Below are 17423 nucleotides of genomic sequence, written 5' to 3' on the forward strand. Positions count from 1 at the left end.
TGGCATTATTTGAGAGAATAACCTTATTTTAAGTGGTCATACAAAGCACACCTGCTTTCCGAAATGTTACCATTTACTGTTCCTTCCATGGTACACGTACAATAAAGTGTCAGGCCCTTCTTGCTTTAGTTTCCTTAATTGTGCAGCCATTAAACCAGCTAACACAGTTGTTATCCCTTTAATGCACTGCTTCTGTCCCAGTATACATACTATGTGTTATTAAATCCATAATTCATCTTTCTAAGTTTCTATTCTCACATCAGGAGTTGTAAGCAGGAATAGTAATGATACACATCAGGAGTTATAAGCAAGGGCAGTAATGATATAAGGATGTTGCAACAAACAAAGTGTTGTGCAAGTGCAATGCTGCTCCCCATGAGCCTCCATATATCTCCCCTGGCTGTGTGTTGAAGAATCACAGGCTGAAAATGCTTCCAGCTACACCAATGGTTTGGGAATTTGGATCTTTAAAATCAAAGGTTCTGTTTGTGTGTTTTCAAGTTCTCACTGGCCGTTGTACGTTGCACAAAGATATCAAGGATGCTGTTAATCAGGGAAGGATTTGTTGCTGACTGTTTTCTTCTGCTACTATTGTAGCAGGTTAGAAAGATGAAATGGGTTTAATTTTATGGAGATGATGCAAAAACAGGCTTGCATATTTAACCTCAAAATCTTTGCTGTAGAATTGGATGATCACAAGTATTTATTTACTCTTTTTCTGCTACTGAAAAATTACTTTCATGAAAAGAGGGAGGAAACACAGAGATATGTGCATTACTATGTAGGTCAACTATTAATTGGTTTCAAAGGGCTTTATTCTTTAAAATAAATCATCCTTTAATACTTACAGAAGACATTTTTCCCATTTGCAGTATAAATTGGGACACATGCAGTTTTCTTTGTTGTTCTCCAAACCATGATGATTAAGCAAGCCCATTAACTCAACGAGCAATATAGTAAGGCCTCTTGCAAAATACTTCAGAAGAAAAGCAGAAAAATCTCCATAACCACAGGTGAGCAATAAAATAGCTATAAGGCAAACTACTGTTTGCAGTATGCCCTTAATCAGTGGCTCCTCTTTTTACATCTCAGTGTGAAATCGCCATATCAGTGAAGTTAGTTTTGTAAGAAATAATCAGGGAAACTTTATAAAACCTAAAAGCCACTACAAATTAGATTCCATCTATACCAAATATCCATTAGATGTTCACAAATGAACCACTCTAATTTCAAAATACTTTGTCATTCTGTCAAAACTCTGGGTTGAGTGAGAAGGGCTTTGTTCTATTAAAAAGGACCTCCATTTAGTTAAAATGTAAAAAGTTGCCTTAAGCAAGGTTGTTTTCTTTTTAGATAAACCTTCTACGGTAAGATTAGATGGCTAAGGGAATTAAGAATTGCTTATGGTAGAAGCTGTCTTCTACAGATGACTGGTTTGAATTCAGATTAGCCATGACCAGTGTTATCCTCATTTCAAAGTAAAGTACAGTCATATCTCAAAATGATGCTTCTTGCATCTGTGTTATTACACAGTACTTGCGTCATTATGGTACCATGCTGTACTTCTCATGCCATTGTAAAAGAAATTTATTCCCTTAGCCTGATGTCCATCATAAGTTTCATAATTTGCCCCTTTATTTCATAGAATGTTTTCATTTTCAGAGAGCATCAGATTTGTAAGAGGGACTAGATGACTCATGGAGCTGATTCTGCTGTAAATGCTCTTAAATGGGTTAAATTCATAATGAATGGAAAATAAACATCACTACCTGCTGACCTGATTTTTTGTTACCTACACTTGACCACTAGCAATGCCTCTTAAGCATGACGAAAATGCATGACGTGGCAGAAGATGCTGGGCTGCCTGAGGCTCTTCTATTAAATTCATGAGACAGATCACAAACGACATTATTTCATTGCTCTCATCACCACTGTTTATCTCCACCAGTGCTCAGTATTGCCTGCCAGCTCCTCCAGAAGAAATCGGGGAACGGTCAAGAAGTGACTTCCAAGGCAATAAATTAACATCCCTAGTCCTGTAACTGGAATGAAAACCAAACAGGCTCTACTCAGGCTGATTGTTGCTACTCCAGCACAACAGGAACCAAGGTGAGAATAATAAGAAATCCCTATTTGTGACTTCCAGGGATCGTTTTCCTACTTATATATTTGTCGATTAACAATACTAGCTTTGTCCAACACTGCCAAATAGCCACCCCTGTATCTATACCATGTTTTGTGTGTGGTTTTTTTTTTTTATTTTAACAAATATACCTATTTATGTTTTTAATGTTTGAGAAACATTTTACTCACCAAAAGACTCCGTATACAGCTTTTACATTTTTTTAACCCTTTATAAATTGCCAAACTGAGCATCTATTACTGTATTACAGCAACACAACACTATGGGTGAGATTAAGAATCCTGGTTAGATTTTTATTCTCTTCCAGTTGCAGCAGTACTTGCTCACAGTTGTTACAAGCAGTCATATATGTAAAAGCCACTTGGTGCTGGTAGTTATAAAGAAAAGATCAATAGAGCAAGCAGAGTTGTCTTGGCCAGTGCAGCATATCAGAGAGCGAAGTGTAATTTGGCCTTGTAGAACAACATGAGAACTCGGCCTCTTGGAAAAACACCTTCCCAAGAGAACGTGAGAAATGATATTGATATCTTCTTCTATGGGAAAGAAAGAGGGCTCTTTATATGCTGGATTCCATTATCAAGAAGTGTCCAAGATCTTGACAATACCTACTACAGAAAGATCTGGCCATGGAACAATTACAAAGCGAAAGTGGGGAAATAACTGAGACATTCCCTTGTTATCATAGAATCATAGAATGCTATGAACATTTCTGTTACATTTGCTTCACAAGCTCCACTTAACCGAGGCAATCCATGGAAAGCAGCTGAGCTAAATGCAAGCAATGACCAAGTTGATCCTTAAATGCTCAAGCAGAGTTGCTCACTCAGCATTCAAGTACTGTTTTGTGTCTATACATGGATGGTAAATGTCATCTGGGGGATGGGGTGGGAGGGAAGGAATTAGATAATTAACACCACTGTGTTGTGCACCATTAAGTCACCAGTCTAAACAGTAGCTATACTTAGAAGAGTATTATAATTTCCTGTTAGCTCTGTGAATGTTTTCTTTTGTCTCTGTAACTTAGTTTTCTACCCTTACTCCCCGTTCTAACTAGGACCAGACAATGAATTTTTAAATCAAGCACTTCAATACCAAATTATTTTAGCAAAATGATTTAAACCATTTGAGTTGCCTCATTACCAGCATCACTAAAAAAACTTACCTTTCACACATTACTGTGTGAAATATTACTACAGTGAAGTCAACAAAATGATTCTGAACTGCAGGGTGCTGAAATTCCCACATCCTCTGCCTTGACTTAGAATCATAGAATAGTTAGGGTTGGAAAGGACCTTAAGATCATCCAGTTGCAACCCCCCTGACATGGGTAGGGATACCTCACACTAAACCCATATCACCCAAGGCTTCATCCAACCTGGCCTTGAACACTGCCAGGGATGGAGCATTCACAACCTCCCTGGGCAACCCATTCCAGTGCCTCAGCACCCTAACAGGAATGAATTTCCTCCTTATATCCAATCTAAACTCCCCCTGTTCATTAACAACCAGGTAGGAAGTCAAACTTTCTCCATATCTCAGTAACAGGAAAGACAAACTTTGTTATTAAAGCATAACACAATTTTAGCACTGAAAAGGATTTGGAAAAGTATAATCCTTTAACTGACTGCTATCATTTCAATAACTGTCATCATTTACGTAAGTAAATGACAAAAAGAAAACCATAGTGTGGGTAGTCCACCTGTGATAGCAAGCTTATAAGATTCACTGTCCTCTGTATTTAAACTGAAATTCCTTCAGGAAAGGCAGGGCAGGGGCTGTCTCATACCACCTACGTGCAATGCATGGGAAATTTGAACATGCACAGGCTGGACCACAAAGAGCTACTACTGTGCAGTCAACCAAAATAATAACTTCCTAGGAAATACTTTACTATGGCATCTTAAAACATGTTTAGCTGTCATCTCTCTGTGGAGTAAAGCCTGACTTAACCACTTAGTCTTCCCTGCATTTAGTACTAGGTACTACAGTGCATGTATTTGTGCTAGGTAGCAAACCTTTGTAATACTGAGTCTTTTATACCTGGAAGCCAATACTGCTACAAATGACAAGTCACAGAACCCCAAATGGCTCTTTCACTACGTTCATAGAGTACATAAATATGGAAGAATGAACCACTGTCCCTAAGCCTTGTATCTCCTAGACATAAAAATCTGCAGTGTAGTTTGTAGAATATAACTGCAGGCAGGATGGAAGTTGTATCATGAGAATATCTAGGGAAGTATATGTAAAACAAAGAGCAATTGCTGTGTTAGAAAGCCCTCAGGTTAGAATCCAGCACAAGAGTTTTATAGGTTTCAGAAATAAAATACCTTAAATGGTGCTAAAAGATATTAACTATATGTTGGTTTTGCATAGGAAAGTCATTATTTATTAAGCACCAGATTAAGAACCCTTTTAAGTAAGTGATAATCAAAGGTCTCTTACTGCTTTATGTCCCAGGCATGATGGTTTTCTCAACCAGCTTGGTCTGGTTTACAAAGAAAACACAAAAAGCTTTCAGATAGAGTAAGTTTATAATCAGTGAAAACACCTCCAGAGAGAAAGATTATTTGCTCTTTTTCAGTGAGAATTTTGTTTAGTATTTAACTTCAAAGTAAAGATAATGCCAGGGGGGTAATAGCAATGGAGGCCTAAGACAGGGTGTGAGAAGGAATTTCTTCTGTCTGTTACCTCCCTTGTAACTGTCTTTCTGTGCCTCTATTCTTCACACTTTGGCTACATGATCTGCTTGAACCCTAAGCTTTGGGGACATGGTGGGTTTGGTACTATAAGTCTCATTTATCTAGCATAATGGGAACCTGCAAAGCCTTTTAGTGCTTTTTGCAGCATTGATTATAAAGATATATTCCTTATCTGTACTATGGTTCATTTGTACCCATTTTATGGCATCCACTCAAATGCCTAATATTATCTTCCTTTCAGGACTTCAGCACATCTGTTGCAGCAGTGATAAAGCCAAAAAGCTAATGCTTTTTAGGCATCCTTAGAACACCTCCAAACCACTATCAAATGAATATCCCTTCCAGCAAACAGTATGTCAGAGAAGGTCTGGGAAATGCCTCACTTATGTGGCATTGAAGAGAAATTAATAATTTTGTAAAGGTAACCCAGAGGATAACCACTTGAAATAATCTATGAAAACTCTTTTCTCCTTTGTCACAACTATGTTGTAGCTCCGTACACGTCAAGACTCTGGGTTTGGAAGCTTGTAGACCCTGAGAGACCTCCCAGTCTCCAGCTAACAGCTACCTGTGGTATTTCTGACTTCAGGAAGAGGACCAATGTGGGACAGTCCTTCCTTCCTCCATCTTTTATTAGGTAGATCATAGAATCATAGAATAGTCAGGGTTGGGAAAGACCTTAAGATCCTCTAGTTCCAACCCCCCATGAATTATTAGTACCTAAAGTACCTTTAAGTACAATAACGTAAGTTTTACCAGAAGCACTTAAAGACATCAGATATGGCGTGTGTTTTAAACACAATGCTGGAAGTAAGGTGAAGATCTTAGGTGCTTACCTCAGGGTCAGAGTCTCTTGCTTTGTAGTTTTCAATGATCTGCTTAATAAGTTAGTTATACAGTATAGAGTTGTACCTGAATCTGATTACACATGTCCTAGAGAGAAGACTCACAGAACATGACCAATCTATTCAGGGCTTTAAAGTGTGTTTTATGCAATTTACAAGCTGTGCTTAATACAAGCTATCGTTGCCTTATGTTCTTTTTAGAACATACTGAAGGTTCAAAGAGTTACACAAACTCTGATAATTAACTCTGGGGTCTTCAAAGAGGTCCAAAAGCGAGCCACTCATCTCAGTTGTCTAAGTAAATCGTCAAGACCTCTCCAAAAAATCCTATCCTTGACTACCTCAAGCACAGCTCTGGTCCTAAATGTGGAAAATAATTCCTTACTTGCACTGTTTCTCCCTGCAAGCTTTAGTATGAAAGATTCCAGCTGATCAAAGTCTTTATGTTATAAATTATATTTTCAAAGGATTACTTGATCCCAAACCATAAGGACAAGTAAGCCCAAGTAATGCTTTGTTAAGAGCCTCTTCATAGCATCAGACACTACAGGGTCCGCTGGCAAACACTGAAGTGTCAAGATGAAAATGAGAAATTGTTTTGAATAGTAAAGATAATTAACACTTACAATAATTTAATGCCACTTGCTAGAGAGTTTCCATCATTGACAATACTACATATATTTTCCATCATTGACAATACTACATATATTTATCCACAATTTATGTTGCATTTCCATCAAGAACAGGTTCTTCAAACTGCATGTATCTGTTACAAGAGTGTGTGATAAACACAAAAATGTATTGGCTTTTGCAAATCATAGGTGTGGGTATGTGGATCTATCTGTAAGAGTTTACAGTAACAGAAACAAAGCTTTCTAAAGACACAAGATTAGACAAGTTAAAAAGAGCCAAAACTCTTGAGCAAAATGGAATCACATAGCAAAAGAATTTGTAAAGGTAAAGGAAAGAAGGGGGGGGTTCTTGATTTAAGAAAAGCTAGTGCCTGGAAAACATTGAGGTAAAGCACTTTTTAGCTTAACTTAGGTTGTAGAAAGAGAACAATGTTTATGTTGTAAGTCTGTGGAATGTAGTGGCCTCACTAAACATGAGTTGTTTCACACTAGTCTTCTAAAGTATCTTCAGCTTTAAAGAACAATGTATTATAAGTCCACGGTGAGATAACAGGATTTAGTGGCCCCACTAAATAAGAATGAGTTATTTCACACCATCCTTCTACTTATGAGCTAGTTTAGAGACAGAGCCTCCCAAACATCTGCTAGCTTGGGATACTCCTTGTCTGCCCATCCTGCAGTAAGGTCACACTGTTTGAAATCTTTGCTAGTCATCAGAAGAATTACAGATATAGCTAGTTTCAGCTAGTTGTGTGATTGCTGGGGCGTCCAACTGTGCCAAAGGTGAAAAGTACACTGTGAGGAAGACCGCTTACTTCATCCTGAAGACCCCTATTCAGAAGAAGACTGCTTACTTCATCCTCAAGACCCCTGCCCACAATCACAGCAGAGCAGTGCGCAGACACCAAGAGGAGCAGACCTATGATAATAAGTTCCTGGAGCTAGTTATAATATTCCCCTGCCTATATGCAGGAATTATGAATATGTATGTGGCTAATGCAACAGAGAAAGTATATAAACCTGTAGCAAATGTTAATCACTCTCGCCTCTGGCTACAGTCATGTGCCCAGCACTGTTGCTTTTGCTTTATTGACTTTGCCCCTCAATAAAACCTTGTTATTTTGTTGAGAGGAGTGAGTTCGTATTTCACAGAGTGGATGATCATATCAGCCCTTTATAAGTTTATGACTTCTCAACTTTTTTGTCTATGCCAAACTTAATCTGTTTACATTTTTGCTACCTTAATATTTTTACTTTTGTCCTTTATTGTTTTTCTCCTCTGACATGTAGGGGCCTATAGGGATGCTGGGGATGGACTCTTCATTAGGGACTGTAGTGATAGGACAAGGGGTAATGGGTTAAAACTTAAACAGGGGAAGTTTAGATTGGATATAAGGAGGAAATTCTTTCCTGTTAGGGTGGTGAGGCACTGGAATGGGTTGCCCAGGGAGGTTGTGAATGCTTCATCCCTGGCAGTGTTGAAGATCAGGTTGGACGAAGCCTTGGGTGATATGGTTTAGAGCGAGGTGTCCCTGCCCATGGCAGGGGGGTTGGAACTTGATGATCTTAAGGTCCTTTCCAACCCTAACTATTCTATGATTCTATGTGTACAGCTAGCAACATGTTTGGAAAGGTTTGAGGTGATGTTCTATTTTTGTAACTGATTCTGATAGTCAAAGGAGTGTTCCCCAAATTAGAACTTTCATTTGGGGAATCTTTGATTTATAATCTGAAACAATAAGCTCGTGCTTAAAAACAGAACATGGGTCCTTCACGCAGGGTTGCATTTTGCTCTCATTTCAAATAGTCCACTTTTGATGTCTGATGGAGAATTTCCAAGTCAAAACATCCATCCCAAAAGTAAAGGTACTGGGTATCCCTGGTCTACACAATACAACCGCATTAGGACGTGATCATCCCAGGCACCATCTTAAGACAGTGGGAAAAGACATTCTCTAGCAGAAACTTTTAAGAAAACCTATCCAATTCCTTGAACCAGGCCAGTACCAGCTATCCTGTATTTAGCCTCTTTCTGCCTTTATTTTCTTGCCTAACTGGCACAAGACTTTCCCATTCTAACACTTTCCTGCAATGCACCCAATGCTTTCATTAACTTGGCTCCAACTGAAGAATGTAACTGATTATCTTGAGAACTTTAAAGTGAAATCTTAAAAGAAAGAACTTTAAGCAAATATAAAAGGCAAGTATGAGAGGGTGCTGTAAGTCTAAATACTGGGAACTTCTTTGTGGAAAGTTTCTACGTCCCATATTCTGCTACAGCTTACACCCATGACAGAGCATATGATGGTAAGCCATGGAAATCTGTATGTAGACAGTAAGTGGCAACACTGTCCTGCACTTAATGGTCTTTGCTGGAACAGTATAGGACTTTTTCATCATCCTTAAAAGATTTCTGTTTCTGTCTCACAGCACTGGCCTTTCCAGAGACAGGAAAAAATAACATAAAATACCCACATGGCGTTTGAGGTTTTTCATATCAAATGAACCAATATAAACTTGAACCTGGGTTTTCCATAGGTGTGCTGACTGCCCTACTCACGGGATGGGTGACCCCAAATGCTCAGCATCTAATGGAGCTTTTGTGTTGTATCTCTGGACATCTGGGGAGAATTAAGCAGCCCTATGAATGTTATGCTGCTTACAACAAAGTGTTGTAGAAGACAGGAAGGGTTTTGAAGAATTTCCTACAGTTTTCTTCAACTTCAGACGAGTTCATCTGAAAATGTATTCCACAGCAAGTGTCTTACACATCACTTTTTGCCTTTTCCACCTTTACTGGCTCAGAGATCTAATATGACTTACTTGGTTTGTTTCTATCCACACTTCCAAGACTCATTCACCTATGACTGAAGGGGGCAGCAATTCCTGTGGATGAAGTGAATCACTTGCTTCCAAGCCTGCTTGCTCACATCTGTACACTCAGTACCAGTGGGTAGATGGCTATATAATTCCTTTCTGCGTAGCAAAAAATGTTACCCGCTTTGCTTTCATTGCTCCTGTCTTCTGGTTAACAGCAGAAAAGACTTTGTGACTAACACAATGGTTATGTGTCAGCAGCTTTCCCTTGTTGCCTGTTGCAGACCTGTAACCTTCAGGTTTACATGTACCACATCCAGCTTAATTTGCTATTTTGTATAATAATTAATTCAACAAATAAGTGCAACAATAACAGAGTAGCATGATAGCACAGTAACAGTGACCTGCAATGCTTATATTTTCAGCCGTAATTTCCCCTGAAAGATTCTGGGTAGCATAACCCATATGCAATCCTGTATTAAATTGTCTTGATAGGCCTCACAACAGAAATTACTGGAAGTACTGCAGGTCCAACTCTGCTCTCCCATAACATCCATGTTCCAAAAATCCGAAATTGGCTCAGACTGAATATGTGACTTCTGCTACAAAATAATAAGCTCTCCTTACATTACTGCCACTATACACACATTTTACAATCTGAAGGAGCAATTTTTGTCAAAGAGAAACATAAATAAGTTCTTATTTTGGCAGTTTTATTCCAAATTACGTTGCAAGATAGCAGATGAGCAATTTTATTCATTGACAAATGAGTTTGATCGGACTAGTGCAATGGTTCATTAACCTCATGATAAGTTTGGGCTATCTCAGAAGTGTTCTTGCTGTGAATTTAGATTTGATGATGGCTCACACATCAAGAAAATAAATTGCCTCGTGTTTTAAAGGAAAAAAAAAAGGGGGTTTAAAGAAGTTAATTGATGTCTTTTAAATCCTGTAACTAATAAAGCATTTTTTCTTCTATATATTACTTTCTAATTCTTATGAGATGCATTAGACAGACAGATTGCCAAAAGCACAGATTACTTTAGTTCTGTTGTTACCAATTAGAGGGAGTCAAAGAACTCTGATTACAATTATCAGATTTTAATGAGCAATTGTCTGTCAAGATTTTCCCACAACTCTAAGGGTTCATGCACAATTTGTATGCAGCATACAGGTACCAATGTAGAGTGAATTTTCCCTTAGATAATCAAGTACCTGATTTTTAACTATTAGCGTTCACTGGGCATTTTGAATAATTATGTTTTGATCTCTTGGAATAGCTACTACTTCTCTTGTTTAATCTAATAAAATATGGATTAACAAGAGATTAAATTCACAATGTCAGGAAAAGCAAAAATTACATTTACAAGTCTGCTGATATGAGCTTACATTGATTCAGTGTGCTAAATGAAATTGGGCTGATCTATACTAGCCAAACATTACTATATGTCTATCTGACATTATTTCGTCAGTCTGCTTCATCTTTAAAGATAACTTACTAGAGACTCTAGGTTTAAAGGCCTTAAAGTTCATGGCACAATAGAGGTCTTAAATATTATATTTATTTTTTCCTTATAGAAAAAAATAATCTTTTCCTTATAGGAAAAAAATAAGGTGGGAAACAAGGAGATGCTAGCTTTAATGTTTCTGGATTGCCTTACGAATAAATGCTCACTTCAAACTCCAGATGATTCAACATGGATCTCCTTCATAACGATGGCCTTGTGCTACCTACTTTACCAGATACTGGTTTTCAAAAGTGCCTCTCCTTGAGACACTGTAAATGCTGGATGTTAATCAAGAAATTAATTATGATTGTGTACTGAACAGGCTGTAGTTTAAGACCCATGTTTTGTTTGATGAAAAAATTGCAAGATACACAGAGAATGAGGTTTGAAGCCCTCTGTGACAGTGCAAGTCACATATGAAGAAGGATGAGTACAGAAGGGATAATATTTTCACTGCTTTTCCTCCATAATTGATGCAAATACTGTGAATCTCCATTTGGTAGCATCCTAATTCTGTCTGGTTTCTGTATAAGAAATTCAAGCTTCTAGGATTGCCAAATGAATTAGGGAGCTAATCACTGTTCAGCATGAGTGCTCTAAATCTTTTCCTCAAGCACATAACTCACTTAGACCCTTCAGAAAAGGAGAACCACGCTCAGTATGTCTGTTTGAATTTCTGTGTTTTTCTATCTGTCTCCCTCTCCCCCATCCCAGCTGCTTTTTAATTGTCTGGCCCATTGCAGCCAATTTTTACAGATTGGGTAGTAGTCTCAAGGTTATGAAGGTCTCACACATCTTACGAAAATCAGAGACTCAGGAAAGAGCACTTACTAATGAGGGGAAGACAGCAATATGAGTTTTCATTAGACCTGGGAAAATCCACAGAGGGAAGCGAAAAACAGATTATGAAAGTGCCAACCACAGAAACATCTTTAAGCAAAGTCTGAGCTAATAGAATATCCATCCAGGAACTGTAGTTCTAATGGAGGTTTCAAAGATTTAGTCACAAATTTTGTGTGTTTTGAGGGTTTGCTGTTGTTGGGTGTGTGTGTTTCCCTAATATTGAAACATGAGTATAATTCAGTTAAGATCTGACCAAACACTTTATTTTTTGCTTCTGTTATATAGAATAAAGATTGGTTTAAAAAGCAACCAGTTCTCCTTTTTTGCCTTTGAAAGAAACTCTGTCTTCCTAAACAACATTTTATTAAGTACTAATATTTATAGCTTAATATTTAGCAAGGCTGAAAGGCTTATCTGGTTTTTACCTATAACCACTATTTTATTTCTGGTCTAATGTATTCTTTAGAAATGTATGATGGCTCACTCCTGCCACTTTCCTTGGTAATAAACTAGATAAAGCTTCACATGAATCCTGCTTTTATGGCCTATTCTTGTCTTCTGTTTCTAAGTGATATAGTGCAGAATGAGGGTCTTATTCTATCACTGTCATTTTTACTGAGGAGGGTGCTGTGCCATTAAATACCTCTATTAAAATAGATATGGCTACTTCAGAAGGAAGGCGCTACTTGATTTGAGTTAATGGAAACACTGGTTCCAAAATGTCACCTTGCTATGCGGGCTGAAGTTGAAAACAAGGGAGCTATAGATAATAAATAGGCACAGATGTCAAATTCTGTCAGTATTCAGTTAAAAATCTACCAGAACATAGCAGGAAACTTCATTGCAAACGTTAACAATGCTGGTAGGCCTTGCAGGAATTTCCTGGCATGTCCATAGACATGGTGTATTCCGTTTTGTTCTACTTTGTGTTTGCTTTCCCTTGACAAATGTGGTTTAAACAGTTTGTACCCCAACTACACTTAGTCGCACCAAATTGACCATCCCCTAGAGAATTCATTTAGGCTATGCTTGAATTTTTGCTTGCAGGAGTTGAGTTGCAACTTGAAGATAATAACCCAGTCAGGTCAAAGAGCAGCTTCAGCCCATAGAATACATATACGTATGCCAAGCTGAGGACTTTTGTAGTGAAAATATGAAACAGAGCATTTTCATGCAGCTTTCTCAATCTATTGCAAATGAACACCCACAGTTTGTTCTCAGCTGTACACTAGAACTGAGATACAACAATTTGGTTTTCACAGCTGTATGTGGGCTCCTGGGCTTTGAGTATGAATATACAAGATTTGCATTGAACACATTTCAACAGGTCATCTGTGGGGCCTTGGTCCTACCGTTCTTGATTAACGGAGCTAATGGTGGAAGAAAAATAATTTGCTGTTGTTGGTCAGTGGTTACCAGTCCTTAGATAGAGGAAACAGTGTCTGCAAATAGTAGCAATTTCTGGCTGATGACACCTTTAAAGCATCACTGTTAGTTCTTTATGTTTGCATTCATATCTATAGGCACACATTATGTCTGTCACCTACATAGATGGGACTCACTGGCCTTATTTTAGCTGTGCAAGGACGATGCAACTGTCCCAACAACATTTACTTTAGGATTAGATGGACAGTTCTATGACGTTGCCACCTTTTCCAATAGCCACATGAGTCTTAAACCACATGTCTTCAATTTAGATGGCTAAAATTAGGTAGTGGGGGCTCCCTTCCCTATGATTACCTTCCTATGCACTAGCACATGTAAATATGTGAATGAACGTCTACTCTGCATAGTTTTGCCTCTTTCCAAGATTTAGAACTTGTAAAGGTAACAAAAAAAAAAAAAAAAAGATTTTCTTGTTCATTCCTGCACAAAGTTCTGACACATGAATGCAGGATTTTTCCCAAGCTGCGTTTTTAAAAGCAAAATGGTTACATTAATTCTTTAAGGTGGGAAAATTCCAGCTCTCCATTTCTGAAATCTTGCTAAATCTTGTAACAGAAGAAAAATACTGTTTTCTTATCACCAGCTACTGTTAATACCTCTCTCATCTCCCCTGTGACTGTTGGCCTGCACACATTCACATGCTCTAAACCCTGACAATCCAGCACCATGACAGCATAGGATTCCTTGAGTGTTATGCATCAGAATAATTCAAGATGTGCTTCTGCTTTTGTTTTTATTATTTGGGAAGCTAATGAAGCCCTATATCTGGCTTAGGTCCCAAACACCTCACATAGCTACATAGATCCCACAGCCTGGTATCATAACGCCATTTTGAAGGAGGGCAATCTTGTATTATTCCCCACTTCACAGACATGAAAGTGGGGCTCTGAGAGTTTAGTTGAAACAACTGCTTTAGCAAAACTACCTGACTTTGTAGTCCCTGAAGAGAAAAAGTGTCCTATAGATGAAGACATAACAGCTTTCTTTCCTTAGGTAAAGGCAACTGCTATGAATATCCCCCCAGAGAAAATTATGACCCATTTCTCACCATTTGGACCTCTGAATGCCACTAATCTAGGGTGCATATGAGACACTTTAATGAACTAGACCTAGACAATTCATTTATGATCATTGCAACAACATGTGCTTAAAAACGTGGTTTTATATTAGCATTGCTGGCCATACACTTGGCTATATTTTATTTTCAAGTGGAGAATTAGCACTATGATTTTCTTCCCGATGGTTAAAAGGGTTCTATTCAGGTTTTTTGGTCATATTAATGGGACACGTTTTTAATAATGAAAGGTCAACTGTTTGAATTGTCACTCAACTAAATTTGTTATTTGTCATAAAGAAATCAGCATTTCCTGGAGTCTGTCAAAAGCCAGTGTTCTACTTTAAAGAATTATTATGGTTAATTATAAAATTCCAAGGTAATGATCTTAAAATTCCTTTGTGTTCTGAAGGAGCCGTTCAAACTTTCTGATTAGTTCTTCATATTTTTCTAAGAGTTATTTTGATTAATGTAATGTAAGAACATTCATGCATTGGGCTATGTCCAATGGCATCCTGCAAGGCTGATATTTCTTTTGCTGGCAAAGGTGACCAAATTAGTAAGTTAAGAAAAGTCACCTTATGCTTGAAAAATTGCCAGCGTGATGCAGTTAAATGGCTGCAGCAGGATGAGACATGTTTTAATAGAGCCATGGACATGGGAAATAGGAATAAAATGAGACCTAAAGAAGTGAGTCTGTACATCAGAGCACTGGCAGCATGGATTTGTTCACTTGGGTACTGGCAGCTCAGTTTTGATTACAGAAACAGGAACTCTTCACTGACCCAAGTCACAGGCAGCATGCACCAGTGCCTGGCTGCACCTTCCTCTGCAGGCAGCCCTGACCTTCTGTCAGCAGTCCGCAGCTTCAAACCATGCTAAAAGAGTGTAAGAGGAGTCAAGCACCTCTTTCAGAGACACAGAAATTGTAAAAACCCAAAGCCAAAGCCAGTGAGCAAAAACAAACATGAAAAATTACTAAGGTCTTCAGACTTTGGTCCCTTCTTTACCTGTAAGGGACACATGCAGATGACTACTTCCTTTTTATTCTTCTTTGATAGGCATATTAATAATCTCAGATTACTCAACCTAAGGTGGATGTCACACAACCAATAGGTAGACATTTCATACGATTTCAAGTCAGACATATATATGCCTCTAAATATACCTCCGACAGATTATAGCTTAAGCCTTTCGAGCAAGCTTACCTTGCTAATATTTAAGACAGGTACAATGATAAATAGCTTCATGAATACAGAGAAATCTGTAGAAGCTATGAAGCTAATGTCAGTAGAGGTAGATTGAGTAATAACTCCATTCTGGGAAACGAGGGAAGGAAAGTGAATGGTGATTTATTAACTCCAATGAACATATACTGTTTAACAAGTATAGCAAATGGAAGTGAATAATACATGAAAACTGCTAGGCTTTAAATTTAGTGCATAGAAAACTGCAGATTAAATCCATAGTAGTGGAATAGTAACTGAAGAAGCTGAGGAGTGACAGGTTATAATGTGCAGTGAGGATAGAAATGAACCTGGTAACAAATGTCTAGATGTCACAGAGGCTTGGGCACAAGGAAAACTAGCTAAGGGGCCTGTTATGTATTACACTTAGAGCATGTGGTGATTAAGTTATGGCTTTGTTTGACACTGAAAATGAGTCATAAGTGCTGCTTCAAGTTGTTTTGATTCTGATGACAACTCTGGAAAGTTGTCCAAATAACATGACAACCTATCTAACCTCAGGTTTTCTGCCCTGACTGAATGCTGTGAATTTTCTCAGGCCTTACCTAACACCAAAAATCATAGAATCATAGAATAGTTAGGGTTGGAAAGGACCTTAAGATCATCAAGTTCCAACCCCCCTGCCATGAGCAGGGACACCTCGCTCTAAACCATATCACCCAAGGCTTCGTCCAACCTGGCCTTGAACACTGCCAGGGATGGAGCATTCACAACCTCCTTAGGCAACCTATTCCAGTGCCTCACCACCCTCACAGGAAAGAATTTCCTCCTTATATCCAATCTAAACTTCCTCTGTTTAAGTTTTAACCCATTACCCCTTGTCCTGTCACTACAGTCCTTGATGAAGAGTCCTTCCCCAGCATCTCTGTAGCCCCACTTCAGATACTGGAAGGCTGCTCTGAGGTCTCCACGCAGCCTTCTCTTCTCCAGGCTGAACAGCCCCAACTTTCTCAGCCGATCTTCATAGAGGAGGTGCTCCAGTCCCCTGATCATCCTCGTGGCCCTCCTCTGGACTTGTTCCAACAGTTCCATGTCCTTTTTATGTTGAGGACACCAGAACTGCACACAATACTCCAAGTGAGGTCTCACAAGAACAGAATAAAGGGGCAGGATCACCTCCTTCGACCTGCAGGTCATGCTCCTTTTGATGCAGCCCAGGATATGGTTGGCTTTCTGGGCTAAAATCTCACTTTTGAGGCCAACTTCAAAAATCTCAGCACTTCCAGAACTCCAGCTGTGCAGGGGACATCGGGAAGAGCAAAATCAATGAGCAGTGATCCATGAAATCCTCGGGAAGACTCCAGGCTCTTGAGATCTAACATCACTGATGAGTTTAATTTACACCTTTTGTTTCCTCTACTCTATCTGCCCGCCCAAACCCTTTCACAAACAAGGAAAGGAGTAGCCTGGGTGGAAATGTTTGACTCTTGAAGTCTGAGAAATGTGTGTATCACACTGAGAACCCCTGCAGGGTTTCCTCTGCTGTTCAAATCAGGATTCCCTAGTGAATACGGCTTTAATCAGTCATTAAACACAATTCAGTCAAAGATTCATTGTGTCTGAAGCAAGCAGGGACTACTGGATGATTTTATCTGACATCTTTATACCATGTCATTAAACTTCAACAGTTTACTTCTGTGCTGAGCCTAGTAAGTTGAATTTGTTCATCTGTAAAGGTAGCTAGAACACCTGAATACAGAGATATTCCCTCGATAAGGATGCTGGGGAAGGACTCTTCATTAGTGACTGTAGTGACAGGACAAGGGGTAATGGGTTAAAACTTAAACAGGGGAAGTTTAGATTGGATATAAGGAGGAAATTCATTCCTGTTAGGGTGCTGAGGCACTGGAATGGGTTGCCCAGGGAGGTTGTGAATGCTCCATCCCTGGCAGTGTTCAAGGCCAGGTTGGACGAAGTCTTGGGTGATATGGTTTAGTGTGAGGTGTCCCTGCCCATGGCAGTGGGGTTGGAACTTGATGATCTTAAGGTCCTTTCCAACCCTAACTATTCTATGATTCTGTATTATGATGTAGTAATATATTTCATTAAATAGTTGTTGGCACCATGTTCTGGATTTCCTATGCTAATGCTACCCAACATTTTATTTCATGATCATATAGAAATATTGTCATTAAGTCCTGTAGCTCATGAGATAAAAGCAGAGTCTCCTTTTCCAGAGCTTCTTC

This window comes from Neopsephotus bourkii, unplaced genomic scaffold (genome assembly GCF_033783945.1).
Source record: "Neopsephotus bourkii isolate Nb327-2 ecotype Australia unplaced genomic scaffold, CSIRO-AGI_Nbou_v1 NB_266, whole genome shotgun sequence".
Lineage (NCBI taxonomy): Eukaryota > Metazoa > Chordata > Aves > Psittaciformes > Psittacidae > Neopsephotus > Neopsephotus bourkii.